The 19,169-nt window shown below is 39.3% G+C and overlaps 2 long non-coding RNA genes across 2 annotated transcripts; both read left to right on the forward strand.

The window, feature by feature from the left end:
• The first annotated feature begins 3,505 nt into the window (after positions 1 to 3,505).
• On the forward strand, positions 3,506 to 3,913 carry LOC120563430. The gene is made up of 3 exons (XR_005639954.1): positions 3,506 to 3,569; positions 3,689 to 3,734; positions 3,826 to 3,913. It is a non-coding gene; the product is annotated as an uncharacterized LOC120563430 (long non-coding RNA).
• Positions 3,914 to 3,983: 70 nt separating this feature from the next.
• LOC120564479 lies at positions 3,984 to 14,976 on the forward strand. Its single transcript, XR_005640110.1, has 6 exons — positions 3,984 to 4,082; positions 4,183 to 4,356; positions 4,439 to 4,519; positions 4,609 to 4,688; positions 4,853 to 4,939; positions 14,924 to 14,976. It is a non-coding gene; the product is annotated as an uncharacterized LOC120564479 (long non-coding RNA).
• The last annotated feature ends 4,193 nt before the right edge of the window (positions 14,977 to 19,169 follow it).

Raw genomic sequence — 19,169 nt, forward strand, 5'->3', positions numbered from 1 at the left:
AGGAGCCTGGTTATGGAGGGATTTGTGGGTGAAGAGGAGGACTTTAAACTGGATGTGTTGGGAAACAGGGAGCCAGTGGAGGCTCTGAAGGACGGGAGTGATGTGATCACGGGAATGGGTGTGGTTGAGGAGACGGGCAGCAGAGTTTTTGGATGTATTCCATTCTCATTCAGTGCAGTTGTATTCATTTTATCTTTTAACAACATATTCATTTATCAGAGCTCGACATTCCAACTCAAGAGAATGAATGTGTTTCTAAAAAAAAAAAAAACTTACTCTCTAATGGTGAAGTTGCTGGATCATCATTTTCATGGGGAAAAGGCAGAATATTTTCATTTTCAAGTTCTTTGTTGATGTTAGATTCCTTCACCTGGTCTGCAGTAAGATGCTTGCTGTTGCGCCGATGGACAATCCGTTAGATCCATTACTGCTGCAGCTGATGGCTTTGCTGCTTTCTCTATTCTTTGAAGTTTGTGCTTCTGTTGACTACATCTAACTCATTCTTCTTTTTCTCTTCTCCGGGGATGGAACATGATTGAAGATTGAAGGATCGTAGTCGGGTGACAGAGGGTTGTCACTCTTTTTCCCTAAAACATAAGTACATAGAAAAAACATCAGAATCAGAATCAGCTTTATTGGCCAGGTTGGAGTAAACAAACAAGGAATTTGACTCTGGTTAATCTTTGCTCTAAAGTACAACACTCACTTAACATGTAAAAGAATAAAAACAGAGGACAGTAAGAAATATTAAAAAAATACTGTTACGTGTACAGTATAACAATACAATAGAATTTACCATTTTACAAAAAATATACAAAAGAGAGGGAAGGAATAGTGCAATATCAGTCAGTATAGTCTGAGATTTTAGGATTTAAATATGAATACAGTGCTTCTTTTAGGTTAGCCAACGTTAGCCTTTGTAATCCACACAAAATCCATGCCATACTGCATAGGTAGAACTTGTCTTTTTGTAATAACGAACGGTTGTGGCTAGAAAGGAAAGGAACGTAGCTAGCTAGCTAGCTGTATCCCTACTAGCCCCAACCGTTAGAAACCGTTTTAGCCTGTTTGCTAGCTAACGTTAGCTAGCTACATAAATAAGATATTTCTGTTACGTTACCTGATATAAAGTGGTCACAGCATAACCGAAATCCATTGTTTGTGGGCTCCCATGGCTCGGTTTGGTTCCGTCTGCTTCTAGCACGTTTTATGGAAGCAATCCATTTACTTCTTCTCTCGGGATCTTTAGCTAGGAATCCCCTAAGATGCTATCCATTATCTTTTTTTCCGATGGTTCTGGCATCCCGGCGCACAGCAGCTATCCACCATGCTGAATCAAGGCGTTTATTAAATAGGCAGCAAATTATTTCCCCTTGGGATCAATAAAAATTATCTATTTATCTAGCTAGCTATCTACAATAGGTGCAACTAGCTAGCTAGTAACGTAGCTAGCTAACTCTTGCTCAGCTCCGATGATGGAAGTGTTTTGATATTGACTGGTGCATGCTGGGATTGCCTCACCTGCCTGAACTCTTGCTAGCTAACGTTAGCTCTTGCTAACGACAGAGTGAAACAACATAAAGCAACGACAGAGTGACACGACGCATAGCAACGACACATAGCAACAATACAAGCAAGAGAGAGAACGACACATAGTAACGACCATGGTAACGACAGAGGGAAACGACGCATAGCAACAACGCATAGCAACAACGCATAGCAACGACAGAGTGAAACAACACATAGTCATGACACATGCAGCATTGACACAGCAAGACGACATGGTCAAACGACAAGGACAGACGACAGGAGTAGGTTAAGTTGACAGACAAAAGTTGAGTCATGTGGGCAATCACATAGACATAGACAGTTAATAGACACATAGACATGGAAGATGACACATAGCATAGACAGACAGACATAGACAGTTAATAGACACATAGACATGGAAGACGACACATAGCATAGAAAGACAGACATAGACATAGACAGTTAATAGACACATAGACATGGAAGACGACACATAGCATAGACAGGTAGCATGTCGACTTAATTTTGGCACAAATGGAACCCCATAAATAAAACTATATAAAATCGTTTTTGGTGTTCTCTACACTTTTTCAACCATCACAACTCTAGTTTTGGTTGAAATAAACACATAGGTTACTGATTTGCATGTGAAAATATGCTGGCTCTATACACACTTAAAGTACTGTTTTTTTAAATGGAGTTTGGTGGGTTTAGCGCTGGAGACTATATATATGTATCCCAGCTGTTGTCTAAAGTTATCATACTGTGTGTGTGTGTGTGTGTGTGTGTCTCTCTCTCTCTCTGTGAATCTGTGCTTGTGTGTGTGTGTCTCTGTGAGTGTGTGTGCGTGTCTCTGTGAGTCTTTGTGTGTGCGTCTCTGTCTCTGTGAGTCTTTGTGTGTGTGTGTGTGTGTGTGTGTCTGTGAGTGTGTGTGTGTCTCTGTGTGTGTGTGTGTGTGTCTCTGTGAGTCTTTGTGTGTGTGTCTCTGTGAGTCTTTGTGTCTGTGTGTGTGTGTGTGTGAGTATGTGTGTCTGTATGTGTGTCAGTCTATGTGTGTCTCTGTGTGTGTGTCTTTTTTTGTGTGTGTGTGTGTCTGTGTGTGTGTCTCTGTTTGTTTGTATGTGTGTGAGTCTGTGAGTGTGTGTATGTCAGTAAGTCATTTTTCTTCTTTTTTTTTTTTTTTTTTTTTTTTTTTTTTTTTTTTTTTTTTTTTTTTTTTTTTTTTTTTTTTTTTTTTTTTTTTTTTTTTTTTTGTGTTTTTGTGTGTTTAGTAAATTTTGCACTATGCCAATACATTATGAAAGTGCTATATAAATAAATTCTAATTGATTGTGAGTATAACCTGTGTGTGTGTGTGTGTGTGTGTGTGTCTATTTTAAGGCTAGCCTGTTAATTTAGTTTTCAGAGCTGGAATTGTCATTACAAACAAAGTATTATAAGAATAGTAACATTATATAGTTAACGCAGGGCATTTTGTTTTGGAGGTTTTTAATGCTTTCTTTCAATAACAGATTTGACGGCTTTGAGCAGTTATTGGTGAGTAGTCAGTAGCATTAAAAATACCATATTAATGTTTGAAGCTATGGGGCATTTCTTTGGCAAATTTTAATGCTTTTTTCACTCACAGATTAACGGCTTTTGAGCAGTTACCTGTGAGTAATGCTCATCTTTTCAATACATTTTAAACTATTTCTACTTCTAGCGTTTTTATTTTATAATTCAATTGTTTGCATTAAGCTTCATATTTGGAAGGATTATATTATGGCATTAGTAATACATTCATTTTTTCTGAACAATTTGATTACATACTTATTAAACTGCAGCCTTTTTTCTTCTTCAAGTCATAGTTAACATGTTAATAGACCTGTTAAAGACAACATCAATAATACATGAATCACTGTTTCTGATACAGTTCATGTGTTAAGCTATTACAGTTAGATGGCTGTGATTCTAACTAGTTTCTTTCTGTTCTAGACAAACAATTCATACACCTTCACAACCCAGTTCTTCATCTTTTCTTCATCAAGTCACATTTTCAGGTAGGACATTTAAAAAAACAAACCTGTTTTGGCAACAAATAAATCATAGGTTTCTGCTTTTAGCTGTCTGGTTGTAAACATTTATTTTTTAACACTTGTGTAATTGATTTATTTCGCAGGGTGAAACCTGAAATAGGATCACAGTTTTTGCAGTGTGACATCTCAGTAAGTAAGCAGATTGTATGTATGCATGTCATCAATACAATTAATTAAGGAGAAATTCATTTTATTTTTATTTATTCTTCTTATTTTTTAGGTTCCCAGTGTTCCCATCGTTAAGATCAACTGAGCTAAGTTTTACTGCATTCATTATTTAGCATTAAAGGACAGTATTAGAATTTAAGGTTTGGAATAGGTTCAATTTCATTGTTGTTTGAAGTTTAAATATTAAAAGTTATTTTTGTAATAGTTTTTGCTATTGTTATTTTTTGCATTTCATATTATTGCTGTATATCTGCTAAATTTGTCTTTGTTTAGGAATACTTGTCTACATCACAGGTTTACATCTTCACGGTAAGTTACATGAAACCTTTCAAATATTCATAATAAATATTAATAAATATTTATTAACAAAAGTTTTTATCACATTTGTATTTTTATTTTTTTTTGCAAGATGCCGAGAAAAGGGAAGAGGTCGCAGGCCCAAAAAGTGCGTTGGAGAAGGCTTGATTTGGCAGATCCAGTCCAGATCAGCCCACCGGACACCAGACCACAAACACCACCACAACACAGAACCTTCTGGAAGTCGGATAATGAACCTTCCTGCTCCAGTTCTCCAGCTAAAAAGGTTGGTTCTCCCCCCCCCGCCCCAACATCAACAAATTACACAAAATCTTGGGTTTCATAATCTTTGAATTTTGTGTTATCAGATGGATGAAACACCTCCACCAGCGAGACCTTTCTGGGCAAAGGACAACCCACCCAGTCCCTCATGTTCTCCAGCAACAAAGGTGATTTGTAGAGGCACATCTAACTATCAAGTGACTGCAACTTTTCAGAAAATGTCTTTAGTTAATTATTTTGGTTTTGTGTCATCAAGTCCCCAAAACACAGACACCACCACAACCAAGAAGCTTCTGGATAATGGATGAGGCAGCTTCTCACTCTCCATCTCAACAGGTATTTTCACACTCAATAACATCTATCAGGAAAAAAACACAGTGGCAGCTATGACATACAGTCAGTGACACAACCAGTATTAAATTATTTTTAATATGCATATACCAAGTGGTAATGTGAAGTAATGTCTTGAGTTTCATAAATCATGTGTCATGTGTTATTAGATTCCAAAACCACAGAGAGTGCCACGGTCAAGAAGCTACTGGATTCCCGATGATGCACCCTCCTGCTCTCGTTATCCAGCTAAAAAGGTAGGTTTTTTTTCATCCACAATTGATACACAAAGAACACACTTGAAACTTGTATCTACTACACACACAAAACAACTATGAATGAAATCTCATTACTGAATAAGCACCAATAACAGTTAAAATTGCAAAAAATCTGATATAAATCTATTCATGACAAAACTATGTGATTGTTAACAGTTCAGTCTTCACATTGAGCTTGCTAAAATAGTTAAATTAACACGCTAGCCTTAAAATAGACACACACACAGAGTTTATACTCACAATCACGTTAGCCTTAAAATAGACACACAGAGACGCATAAACACACACACACAGTTTATACTCACAATCAATCAATCAGAATTTATTTATATAGCACTTTTCATACATGCATAAAGTGCTAAAATGACTTACTGACACACACACACACACACACACAAAGACTCACAGAGACACACACACACACACACATACACACAGAGACAGACACACACACACAAAGACTCAGACACACACAGACACATACACACAGAGACAGACACACACACATAGACACACACACACAGAGACACATACACACAGACAGACACACACACACACACACAAAGACTCACAGAGACACATATACACACAGACACACACACAGACTCACACACACACACATAGACACACACACACAGACACACACACACACAAAGACTCACACACACACTCCTTCTCTCGTTATCCAGCTAAAAAGGTAGGTTTTTTTTCATCCACAATTGATACACAAAGAACACACTTAAAACTTGTATCTACTACACACACAAAAAAAACTATGAATAAAATCTCATTACTGAATAAGCACCAATAACAGTTAAAATTGCAAAAAATATCTGATATAACTCTATTCATGACAAAACTATGTGATTGTTAACAGTTCAGTCTTCACATTGAGCTTGCTAAAATAGTTAAATTAACACGCTAACCTTAAAATAGACACACACACACAGAGACACATACACACAGACAGACACACACACACACAAAGACTCACAGAGACACATATACACACAGACACACACACAGACTCACACACACACATAGACACACACACACAGACACACACACACACACACAAAGACTCACACACACACTCCTCTCGTTATCCAGCTAAAAAGGTAGGTTTTTTTTCATCCACAATTGATACACAAAGAACACACTTAAAACTTGTATCTACTACACACACAAAAAAACTATGAATAAAATCTCATTACTGAATAAGCACCAATAACAGTTAAAATTGCAAAAAATATCTGATATAACTATTCATGACAAAACTATGTGATTGTTAACAGTTCAGTCTTCACATTGAGCTTGCTAAAATAGTTAAATTAACACGCTAACCTTAAAATAGACACACACACACAGAGTTTATACTCACAATCACGCTAGCCTTAAAATAGACACACACACAGATTTATATAGCATATATATTGCACAGAGAATTTATTTATGTCGCACTTTTCATACATCTACATTTTCTTTATTTATTTATCCCGTAAGAAGACAAAAACAAATTGTCCTGGTTAGACCAGACTAAAGTTACAGACTTTTTAAGACATACTATGACTTTATCATTATTCTTTTACATACTGTACTATCACTTTTTTATCACTTTTTTCAACAAGCTATACTTTGACATTTTTCAGCATGTTATAGTATGCCTTTTCATCACTTTTTTCACCTGCTATTGTAATATATATATATATATATATATATATACATACACACACAATCACACACACACACAGACACTAAAAAAAACTAAATTAATTAAATGTATCAGTGATAGCAATAATAATAAAATAATCCTTTTTTACCAAATCAACTTCCCAACCTGGCACATGAAGAGTCACAGATTAAGGAGCCACACAGCAGCACAAGTATTGAGATTGTGAGGGCAACTCACAGCCAGAATGATTTGAGATACAACAGCTTCTCAAGAAATCATCAGTGCTCCTGTATGGCTCTCACATTTCTGGCCTTCCACAACGAGGGATCGCAGTGCAACACAACCTGCCTTGACAGAGTGCTTGCACAGGGAGATTCGCTCTATGCTGGTACCAAAACCCAGCTTCAGTTGGACAAGACCTTCTCAAACAATCACCTGACAGTAGAGGAAATGCCAAAGCAGGTTCTAACAGACACAAATATGTACAATGTGTGCATGCCTCCTGTGAGGTGTGGATACATACATCAGCTAGAAAATGGCCCTTTTGGATGGTTAACTCTTTCAGAACAACTTCAGTGTCTGTCAAAAGATGTCAGCCATGCCATAATCGTTGTGAATCCAGAGATGATTGCTGTTTTCCGCGACAGATCAGGGCGGTATGGAGTCTTCGATTCTCACTCAAGAAATGCCGCAGGCTTGCCCCACCCTGATGGAACAGCAGTTATGCTGATTTTCAGTCACCTGAGTGACATGATCAACCACCTGCTCAAACTGTTTAAAAACCGTGGTAGGGTCTGCTATGAGTTTGTGCCTGTTTCTTTTGAATCTGACATCCAATCCAGTGGATGTCCTGCAAAGCCAGCTCATGTGAAGATCACACAGAGAGCTACAGCTGTACCACCTCAAAACCCAGAGAACAATGCAGACAAAGAACAACCAAAGAACCCGGAAAGCAATCATGTGCCTGATGAATCAGCAAACGCTGTAAAAAATGTCTCCAAGCTAAATAAACAACGGCGGAAAAAAGCTGTGCGAAAAAGAAGTGTACCACCTGAAGACAAAGCTATATCTATGACAATGAGAAGCAGTACTAAAAGACAATACGAACAAAAGAAATATGCCAGCTGTTCAGAATTTCGGATGAAAAAATTGCAGGCTATGAACACTAAATACCAAGACTTTCATCACCGCAAACAAAAGCTGTTTTCATTCAAACGTCACTATGCAAATCCTCAAGTTCAAGAAAAAGTGAAAGCGAAGCTGTCCCAGAGGTATGCATGTGACCAGAACTACAGTCAAAAAAAGAAACAAAGCATGCAAACCAGATACCACAGTGACCCAGCATTCAGGCTGCGTCACATAAGTCGTTGTAATCAGCAGTACCAGAATGACCCAGCATTCAGGCTGCGCCACATAAGTCGTTGTAATCAGCAGTACCAGAATGACCCAGCATTCAGGCTGCGCCACATAAGTCGTTGTAATCGCAGTACCAGAATGACCCAGCATTCAGGCTGCAGCACAGATTGCGTTGTAACCGGCAGTACCAGAATGACCCAGCATTCAGACTGCGTCACATACTTCGTTGTACCCAGCACAAAAGAGAAAATTAGCCACAAATGCTACACTTTACATTCTTCACAAGCTTCAGTGTGCACTCAGAATAAAAAAGAAATACAGACAGATTGTAAATCACAGTCAGCAAACTCCAAAGCCCTAGTCTGTGATCAGCAATGTGATGCAAGCTGCCATATCTTCATTCTCTGAGAGAATTCGCCATGGACCCACTTATGTGTGTACAGTGTGTCACAGGACTCTGTTTCCTAATCAAGTTAAGCGTTGCAATAGGTCAAGATATGCCAAAAACAGTCATATTGTAGATCCTTGCTTAACAGGAAAATATGTTCATGTTTGTGACAGCCAATGCTCAGCTCCTTGTACCATTCCACAAGAGAGAATGCAGGAGTGGATCTGCTACAATTGTGACAACCACCTGAACAGAGGATGCATGCCATCTATTGCAGTTGCCAATAAACTGGAGCTGGCAGCAATCGCCCCAGAATTGGTTGCTTTAAATGTGCTTGAAAGCCAGCTGATTGCCAAAATCCTACCATTTGCCAAAATAGTTGCATTGCCCAAAGGACAGCAAAGAGCAGTACACGGTGCTGTTGTGTGTGTACCATCAGTACCAAGGTAGCAGCAACAGTGAACTGCCTGCCCAGACCTAGCAGCGAAGCCCAGCTGTTGCAGGTGAAACTTAAAAGACACATCAAGTACAAAGGGTATCAGCACTTTTACACAGTCAACATGACCAATGTGCTAGCAGCACTAGCAAAACTCAAAGAGATGCATTCGGAATACCAGGATGTATCTATAGATGAAAATGCTACATTCTACAGTCTTCCAGAGGATACCAGCCAGAGACCCAGATGCAATTACTGATGCAGAAATGTTGGCAAACAGTGATTGCGACGCAGTCCAAAGACCCAGAAAAGAACAAGAGGAATTGAATTTGACCAGGATGTATCTATAGATGAAAATCCGATGCAGAGGAGACACAACCAGATGACCCAGATGCAATTACTGATGCAGAAATGTTGGCAAACAGTGATCAGGCCGACCAGTCCAAAGACCCAGAAGAAGAACAAGAGGAATTGAGACCGGGTCTGGCCCTGGACACTTGCATGCAGCCCCCAGACACTGCAGAGGAACTTCTATCATACGGTGACGGAATATTCAGCATTGCACCGGCCCAAGGAAACACACCAGTTGGCTTCTTTTCCATACCAAAACTAGAAGCAATGGCCTTCCCAGTGCAGTTTCCAACCGGAGAGAACACCTTAGATGAGGTCAGACAAATTAAACTGTCCCCAAGCATGTACTTCAATGCAAGGCTGTTCTCTGTGGATACCCGTTTTGCAAATGACCAGAGTTACCTATTCTTCTCGCAGTTTGTGACAGAAACCCACATGGCTACAAACAGCATGTCAATCCAACTGCGTAAAGGTAAACCGACCACCAGAGATGGACGGAAAATTTCCAGCAGAATGCTTCAAAATAAAGAAGATGTGGAAAGACTGATAAAAAACAAGGACGCAACTCGTTTCATGCAACCTTTAAGAGGCACTCCGGCCTACTGGGATAAAACCCTTAAAGATCTCAATGCTATGGTCAGACAGTTGGGAAAGCCTACATTCTTTCTGACTTTTTCTGCTGCTGAAATGAGATGGCCTGAGGTCATAGAGGCAATAAAAGCTCAACAAGGTGAACAAGTTGACTTTTCTGAGCTCGACTGGAATGCAAAATGTGAAATTCTCAGAAGCAATCCTGTCACTGTAATGCGGATGTTTGAGAAAAGAGTTGATGCACTAATGACAAATCTGATCCTGTCATCTGCACAGCCCATCGGAGAAATAGAGGACTACTTCTATAGAGTGGAATTTCAAGCCAGAGGCAGTCCACATATTCACTTACTGCTTTGGGTCAAAGATGCCCCTGAATTTGGAGAAGACGATGACCAAGATCTGTGCAACTTTGTTGATAAATACATTACATGCCAGATGCATGATCCCAATGCAGACCCTGAGCTCCACAAAATAGTGTCGGAGGTCCAAGTTCACAGCAGAAATCATTCAAAATCATGCAAGAAAGGTAATGTCCTGTGCAGATTTGGGTTCCCGAAACTACCCATGGACAGAACCACCATCACCCACCCAGAAGATGATGCTTGTGATGATGACGACGACGACAATGATAAAAAGCAAAGCGACAGTGGAAATGATGATAAAAAGCAAAGCGACAGTGAGGAAAAAGCCAAAGTCAAAAAGTCAAAATCCAAAAACCGACCTCTTCAAAGACAACAAAGGTTGGCCAAGGAAAAACTACAGACTCTGAGGAGTTTGATCAGTGACCCAAATGCATCATTCAAGAATTTGTCAGAGCTGCTGGAAAAATGCAACTTGACCTATGAAGAATACATGACATGTGTCACTGATCTAACCAGTACTAATGTGGTTATGATGAAGCGTGATCCAAAGGACTGTTGGGTCAATGGATACAATGCATATTTGCTCAAAGCATGGAATGCTAACATGGACATTCAATATGTACTTGATGAATTCAGCTGCATCATGTACATGATGTCATATGTGTCAAAGCCAGAACACGAGATGAATGAGTTCCTGAACGACGTCATTCGTGATGTGCGGAAGACAGATGTGAATGAACGTGATGAGATGAAGCAAATAATGCAGGCCTACTCTAAACACAGACAGGTCAGCGCTCAAGAGTCTGTGGCACGGACATGCAGCTTGCCACTGAAAAAGTGTTCGCGCAATGTGATTTTCATACAAACTGATGATGACGCACTGAAGATGAGTCTCCCCATGAGCAGGCTAAAGGAAATGGCACCAGACACAGAGGAAGTGTGGATGTCAGGATTACCTGAGAAATATTTACAGAGACCTGCAAAACCTGAGTTTGAAGGCATGTGTTTGGCAGAGTTTGCTTCAGAGTACAGGACTCTGTATGGACAGCAAACTGAAGGCAAAAATGCCATTCCCCTTTTGAATGACAAAGGTCACGTTCAAAAAAGAAGTGTAGGAAAACCTGCCATCATCAGATTTCCCCGCTTCTCACAAACGAAACAACCAGAAAAGTATTATGGCCGGTTGCTGAAACTGTATTTTGCACACAGATCGAATGATGACCTGAAAAACGAACAATACCCAACATATGAGCAGTTCTACAACAATGCTAGTGTGTGGGGCGTTGATGTCAAGGACATCGTTAAGATCATGCAGAAACGCTATGAAGGACATGGCAAACAAATGGAGAAAGCGATGGAAAAGATTCAAGAGCAAGGGCCAATAATTAACGCATGGAGCTCTTTTGCACCCGAGGCTGAAGTGGATCGTTTGGAGTGTCTAGCACAGCTAGAGCCCGTGAATCCCAATGATGAGAATGAGCAAGACAGTGTACCTGACTTTCAAGTCAATCGTGAAAGCAGTGGAGCAGCACCAGCAATAGAGGCACCAAAGTTGAGCCCGGACTTTGTGAAAAAGTTGTATCAAAGCCTCAATGAAACACAGGCATCCATTTTCTACACTGTGAGGGAATGGTGCTTCAAGCGTGTCTGGGACCACAGTCATGAACAGTTCTTCTACTTTGTCTCAGGAGGAGCTGGCTGTGGAAAATCACATGTCATCAAGTGTATATATGAGGAGGCAACCAAGATTCTGCGCCAACTCCCCAGATTCCGCGACCAAGCAGACATGTCTACGCCTGCAGTGCTACTGACTGCATTCACCGGCACTGCGGCTTTCAACATATCTGGAAAAATCCTGCACTCCATCCTTAAACTCCCAAGAAGTTTGAAACCACCATATCAAGGACTTGGAAATGCATTGGATGAAGTGAGAGCAACACTATCTAATGCAGAGATTCTCATAATAGATGAAATATCCATGGTTTCTAAGGAGTTATTTGCCTATGTCCACTGGAGATTGCAACAGATAAAAGGCAATAAGAAACCTTTTGGAGGAATGTCTGTCCTAGCAGTAGGAGACTTCTACCAACTTCCCCCGCTCGGTAGAGCCAAACCACTCTGTGTGTATAAGGAGGATGTGCTCGATCTTTGGAAAGACAACTTTCAAATGGTCAACCTCACACAGATCATGCGACAGAAAGATGATCTTGCTTTTGCAGAGCTCCTAAACAGGATGAGGGTAAAGGAAAAGACAGATGCACTCAGTGACAATGACAGAGCTTTGCTCAACCAGGCCGTCATTGATGTCAAAGACGCGCCACCCAATGTCCTACATATCTTTGCAACAAACAAAGAGGTTGATGCGCACAATTCTGCAACCGTGGCTGCCCTCCATTCTGACTTTGTCAACATTAAGGCAGACGACTTCAGAAAAGACCCCACTACAGGGGAAATGATGCAGCAAGGATCCATCAAAGGCACAAAAAGAGATTTGCCTGACGCCATACAAGCCGCACACGGAGTGCGGGTTATGGTGATCAGGAACCTGGATGTGGAAGATGGGATCGTTAATGGGACATTTGGAACAATTGCCAACATAGTGACAGACGAGCAAAGCGGACAATCTACAGTGAGGCTTATTGGACTTCAATTGGACAGTCCAACTGCAGGACAGAAATTCCGCCTTAAGATACAAGGGGCGTCAGATAACTTGGTCTACATAGAGAGAAGTGAGGAAAGACTGTACAAGAAAGGAGTGGTGCGAAGACAGTTTCCAATGAAGTTGGCCTTTGCATGCACAGCTCACAAAGTGCAAGGCATGACATTGCAGTCAGCAGTGGTGTCTTTGAAGCGTGTGTTTGAGTCTGGAATGTCCTACGTTGCCCTGAGTAGGACAACCTCGCTTCAAGGCCTGTACATCACTGAATTTGATGAGAAAAAAATCTATGCTGATCCTGAAATCACAGCTGTACTTGGGAATATGACACACGCGTCATTCCAGAGTGCAAGACCCTTGTTGCAACATGTGAAATCAGCAGAACAAACAGGCCAGACATTGTCAATAATTCAGCACAACACTCAAGGACTTCCATCTCACATTCAGGACATGAAGTGCCACCATGAACTACGACTTGTCGATGTGTTGTGCATTACAGAAACACATTTGTCCGGAACCTTTGTCTCCCCAAAGTTCCAATTGGAGGGATACAACATGTTTACTCGCAGCAGACATGTCTCCTACACCAACTATCCTGACATGGCCACAAAAGATGGAGGTGGAGTTGCAGTGTACGTTAAGAGCCATATCCAAGCAGAGGCTCGAAGGTACATGCAAAATGTGACTGATCTCGAGTTTGTAGTCGTCAAAATTACAGCTCCAGTGACTGCAGTGGTTGCAGCTGTTTACAGACCACCAAATTTTAGTCTTGATAAGTTTCTACCAAACATGCAAAGCCTCTTGGACTCTTTGGACCTGATGAATCACCAGCCTGTCATTGTTTGTGGGGACTTTAATGAGGACCTTCTCTGTAGAGGCAAAAAGTCAATCCAAGAGTTGTTTCAGTCCAGAGGCTATGGACAACTTGTCACAGCTGCAACCACTGAAAAGCAGACACTGATTGATCACATTTACATATCTCAACCAGATATGTGCCTCCAATCAGGTGTACTGCAAACCTATTACAGCTATCACAGTCCTGTGTACTGTATTTTAACTTTGTGATAACCTTACAAGCCAATACATCCAGTGCTGACATTGTAGATGTGTCACTGGGTCACTTTTCTATCTGGTTTTATGTTATTTCCTTTAAAAAATTGCCAAACGTTCTGGGTCACGGCAATCATTTTAAAACATGCACACATGGTCTATGGTGTCACAGTGGTATGTATTGGCTTGTAAGGATGTTGTCACTCTGCTCAAGATGATAATCATGCAACTGTAAGAACATTGTTACTCTGCTAAAGATAATAATCATGCATTTCTAATGACATTGTTTCTCTGCTCTAGAAAATAACCATGCCTTTTATTTTATTTTGTTTTGTCCCCAACATGTCTTAGATTGCTGGGTTTTGTTATTTTAGTTTGGGTTGGAGATCACCGGTAGTCCAGTTATAATCGCCTTAGTATAGTTTAGATGTTTTATGTAGGTAGTTTAGGGGAATGAGCTAGGTGTGACGGCCCTATAGGGGTTGGCCCGGTGACTTTCCCATCTTTTGTTCTTTTTGGCTGGGATCCCAACCCCTTTTTGTTTTTTTAGTTGGTGTTGTTTCTGAATGTAGGCATGGTTAATTTTCATTTTGGCTTGGCACCTTTATATGTTTTGGACTCTTGTAGAGCCTTTGTTTGTTTAGAGAGACTTTAACTAAAGGACAACACATATGATCAAGTTAATAAAACAAATCAAGGTAAAGAACAGAGAAAGCAGAGGAGAGCAGAAGCAGTACTATTGAGGCTGGAGTTCCACTATTGAGGCTGGAGTTCCACTATTGAGGCTGGAGTTCCAGTGATGCAGATGCAGATAGGGACAGCAGTCTGAGCGAGGAAGATGCCCCCCATAAGGCAATATTGAGGTAAATGATAGGTTAATATAAGTATAGGTATAGAATTGCACTACACATCATTGTTGGTTTTCATTTGGCCAACTGTTCACCTATTTTGACAACCCAACATCAGCTAATGAAAGGTTATGTCTGATTCTTTTCTTTCAGAAAACACGGCAGCTCATCAGGACTCCAGCTGAGACAGCAGCTGGTTTCTTTCTCCAGAAAGCAGGCCATACTGATGTATTTTCCTTTTGTGTACTTTCAGAGATAGATGACTGCCAGGGGGAGCCAGTTCTTCCTTCCGCCAACATTTTACATGGTAATGGCTAAAAGACAACATACATAATACATGAATCAATGTTTGTGATACAGTACATTGTGTTAAGCTATTACAGTTACATGGCTGTGATGCTAACTGGTTTATTTCTGTCTAGACAAACAATCCATACACCTTCACAACCAGTTGCAGCTAATATGACGCTGAATTGTCAGTAACGCCACCAGTCTGACATTTTTTTTTGATTTTAATATGAAGTTTTTTTTAATCTGTACCAAGTGGTAATGTTAAGTAATATTTTAAATTCCATAAATCATGTGTCATGTGTTTTTAGATGCCAAAACCACAGGGAGTTCCACGGTCAAGAAGCTACTGGATTTCCGATGATGCACCCTCCTGCTCTCGTTATCCAGATAAAAAGGTAGGGTTTTTTTCCTCCACAATTGATACACAAAGAACACACTTAAAACTTGTATCTACTACACTTAAACAAAAAAAATAACTATAAATAAAATCTCATTACTAAATAGCCCCTAAAGCTAATTATGTTAACTGTGCTCAGTCTTCACTGCCGTCACCTTCAGAAACAGATGTGAGGCTATCATAGGCCCAGAAGTTTGTTGAAACATGCTTAAATACACCCGTTTCACATGTAGTAAAAAAACGTTTCGAAGAATTCATACACCTTCACAACCAGTTGCAGCTAATATGACACTGAATGGTCAGTAACACCACCAGTCTGACATTTTTTTTGTTTTTAATATGAAGCGTTTTTGAATCTGTACCAAGTGGTAATGTTAAGTAATATTTTAAATTCCATAAATCATGTGTCATGTGTTATTAGATGCCAAAACCACAGGGAGTTCCACGGTCAAGAAGCTACTGGATTTCCGATGATGCACCCTCACGTTATTCAGCTAAAAAGGTAGGGCTTTTGAAATTTAGAATACTTAACGATATTATTACGTTTTTGCTAATCTCTTCTTTTTTTAATAATTAACAAAATAACTTATTATACAAAATACATAACATTGATGAACTAAAGTTTTTATCACATTTGTATTTTTTCCAAAATATTTTTCTGCTACATGCTGAGGCCTTCCTCGGCATCTAGCAGAAAAATATTTTGGATCAGGAAGAGGTCGCAGGCCCAATAACTGCGTTGGACAAGGCTCGACTTGGCTGATCCAGTCCAGATCATCCCAACGGGTTTTAAAAAAAAACAGGTACATAAAGAATACACATGCTCATTATTATTTGACACAATTGTCGGCATGGAATGAAAATATACTTTTTATTAGCTAAGTTTCATAAACTTTGTATTGTGTTATCAGATGGCAACTTCCCCCTCCAGCCAGACCGGTACCCATGTGTTCTCCATCTAAAAAGGTGATTGGAGAACTATTTTTAACCATCAGGGTCGCTTTATGGACATTTTTGTGGGTTACCCAGGAAGCATACATGATGCAGCCCCATCTACACTAGGGGGACTTACCCTCCACCTGGGTATTTCCTCCTAGCTGATGGTGGCTACCCATGTCTAGAGGAACCCCTGGCCCTTATCACACCATATAAGAGGCCAGTGAGAGGCATGGCAGAGCAAAGGTTTAATTATCATCATTCCAGAGGTCGCACAATCATTGAGCGTGCCTTTGGAATGATGAAAACCCGCTTCAGGTGCATCTTTTTAGAAGCACTTGAAGTACATCCACTATTTGTCCCTGCAATTTTTGTACTGTTCTTCTTTCCTAGTTAAATGTGTGGTGTTTATTTTTGTGAGTTTAAGTGCTGCTCTGTATTTTTGTTTAATCTATGCATGTCCCCATAGGAAAATGTAATGCATGATTTGATGTTAGAGAATTTATGTGAAGGAGCAAGCATTATATATATATAGTTGTAGATATGAGAATGTTGTTTGAATTAATGTTTTGCTTCATGTATATAGTTGTAGATATGAGAATGTTGTTTGAATTAATGTCTTGCTTCATGTATATAGTTGTCAATATTTAAACGTTTAAATAAATATTTTTTTGTAACCAAGATGAAATTAATGTTTTTTTGTAGAGCTTGGAATACCTAATCAGAAAACGTTGTAAATAAGGGTGAATATATTGTTAAATACATTGTTCTAAGTTTCACATGCTAGTTATTTGTTACTTACCAAGTTGTTTCTATTGCAGTCTAAAGAACAATAAGGTTTTTAAAAATTGATATAGACAGTTTATATTAAATAATTAAAAAAGGGGCAAAGACAAAAACCAATCGCTAAAAGTACTGTTTTTTAAATGGAGTCTGGTTGGTTTAGCGCTAGCTACTTCATAGCATTGCGTGGTAAACAGAAATGTCTTAAATATGTTTTGAAAAGGTCTATCTCTGAAGGGTTAAGACACTTAACACTTCACTGTTAAAACAACGCTGTATGTATTTAAAATTTAAGCAAAACTGGAGTAATATATATTGGCTAATGCTCGCATCGCTAAACCCACCAGACTCCATGTAAAAAATCAATAATTTTAGCATTGTATACCCACCAGACTCCATGTAAATAATCAGTAATTTAAGCATCCTAAATCCACCAGACTTCATGTAAATAATCAGTACTTTAAGCATCCTAAACCAACCAGACTCAAATGTCAAAAGAAACGGTAAGTGGTACTAGGCTGTACTCTGGATTTGACCTGTATGCATTTGTGGTGTCTTGTAAGCCCATCCATCCATTCCCTATTGCTATTATTAATCAATTGTATTCTCTCTCTCTGTCTCTCAGTGACAGTGTGACCTATCTGTGTCACTACAGCTACTGCTATTAATAATTGGCTAGTGTTAATCGGATGTGCACCAAGTAGGAGGCACACTGTAAAAATTTCTTCCGGAATTTTCTAGTTCAGTGTGCCGATGTGCTGCAATAGCAGCAATCGGCACAATGACTATTGTTTCTCATACTTATTATTAGTGGGAATGCTGTTCAACAGCATTCCAACTATTGTTATTCGGTTCTTTATATACTTCTTCTTCTTATTATTATTCCGTACGGTTTTTTTTTTATTATTATAATTATATTATATTTTATTAGTGGTGTTCTTCAACTTTTCAATGAAATTCATATTTATTGAACCAATTTCCACTTTTTCAACTATTCTTCAGCTTCAGCTAAAGACCTCACAATGTTCTACATATTTTGTCATTTTTCAACTTTTAAAGCCAACAATTCAGTTTAGCGTCAACTTTGAACTTTTTAATAATTTCCACTTTTTCAACTATTCTCACTACTTCAACTTCTTCTTACGGATTTAAGCTATTCATCCAGTTAGCTTTAGCAATTCAGCTATTCAGCATTCCCACGCATTTTCTGCAGGAAATGCATTTTCTAGTGTTATCCTGTTTTTTATTTATTCTTCGTTTTATTATTCCGTACATTTTTTGGCTCTCTGTAACTTCTGCATACTTTTAGCTATTTAAACCATTCAACTTTTCAAATGTTCAGCTCTTTCAGTCAACTAACTAGACTAACTATGATCATCAGTCTAGATCATTTGCGTTCCACTTCTGTCTGTCTCTCTGTCTGTCTGTCTCCTTATCTGTCTGTGTCTCCCTCCCTCCCTTTGTCTGTATCCCTCCCTCTTGTCTCCCTCTCTTTCTCTATGCCTCCTTCCTTCCTCCTTCTGTCTCTCCCTCCAGGGTCATTTGTGATTTCATCCATGTATATAGCCCGTTTCTTTTCAGGCAATATATCCACCTCTCAGCTCTTTAAGGTCATGCTTGTTTGTTCTACGCAATGGATATGGCTGATAATAATACAAAGTCTTTAAAATTTCAGCCTTTTTAGTCTATTTTAGTCAAAGTTGCTATCTTTCTTTTCCTCTCCTCTCTTTCCTCTCTCTCTCCTTCTCTCTTTATTCTCTTTCTCTCCTCTCTCTTCTCTCTTCTCGTCTCTTCTCTCCTTTCTTCTGTCTTTCTCTCCCTCTCTCTTTCCTCTCTTTCTTCTTGTTCAGCCCCATTCTTTTCACCTAATATATTTCACATCTCATCTCAGCTGGATTGATGCTTTTTCGTTCTATGCAGTGTATATATCTGATAATAAAAATATTTCTTCTTTCAGCCTTTTCAACTTTCATCTTTAACAGTATTACAGTATTAATTTGTTTCATATTTCTGCATATGTGAGTCATTATCAGTTAGAAAATCTACTCAGACCTCACAATGTTCTACACATTTTGTCATTATTCAACCTTTA

This window comes from Perca fluviatilis, chromosome 8 (assembly GCF_010015445.1).
Source record: "Perca fluviatilis chromosome 8, GENO_Pfluv_1.0, whole genome shotgun sequence".
Lineage (NCBI taxonomy): Eukaryota > Metazoa > Chordata > Actinopteri > Perciformes > Percidae > Perca > Perca fluviatilis.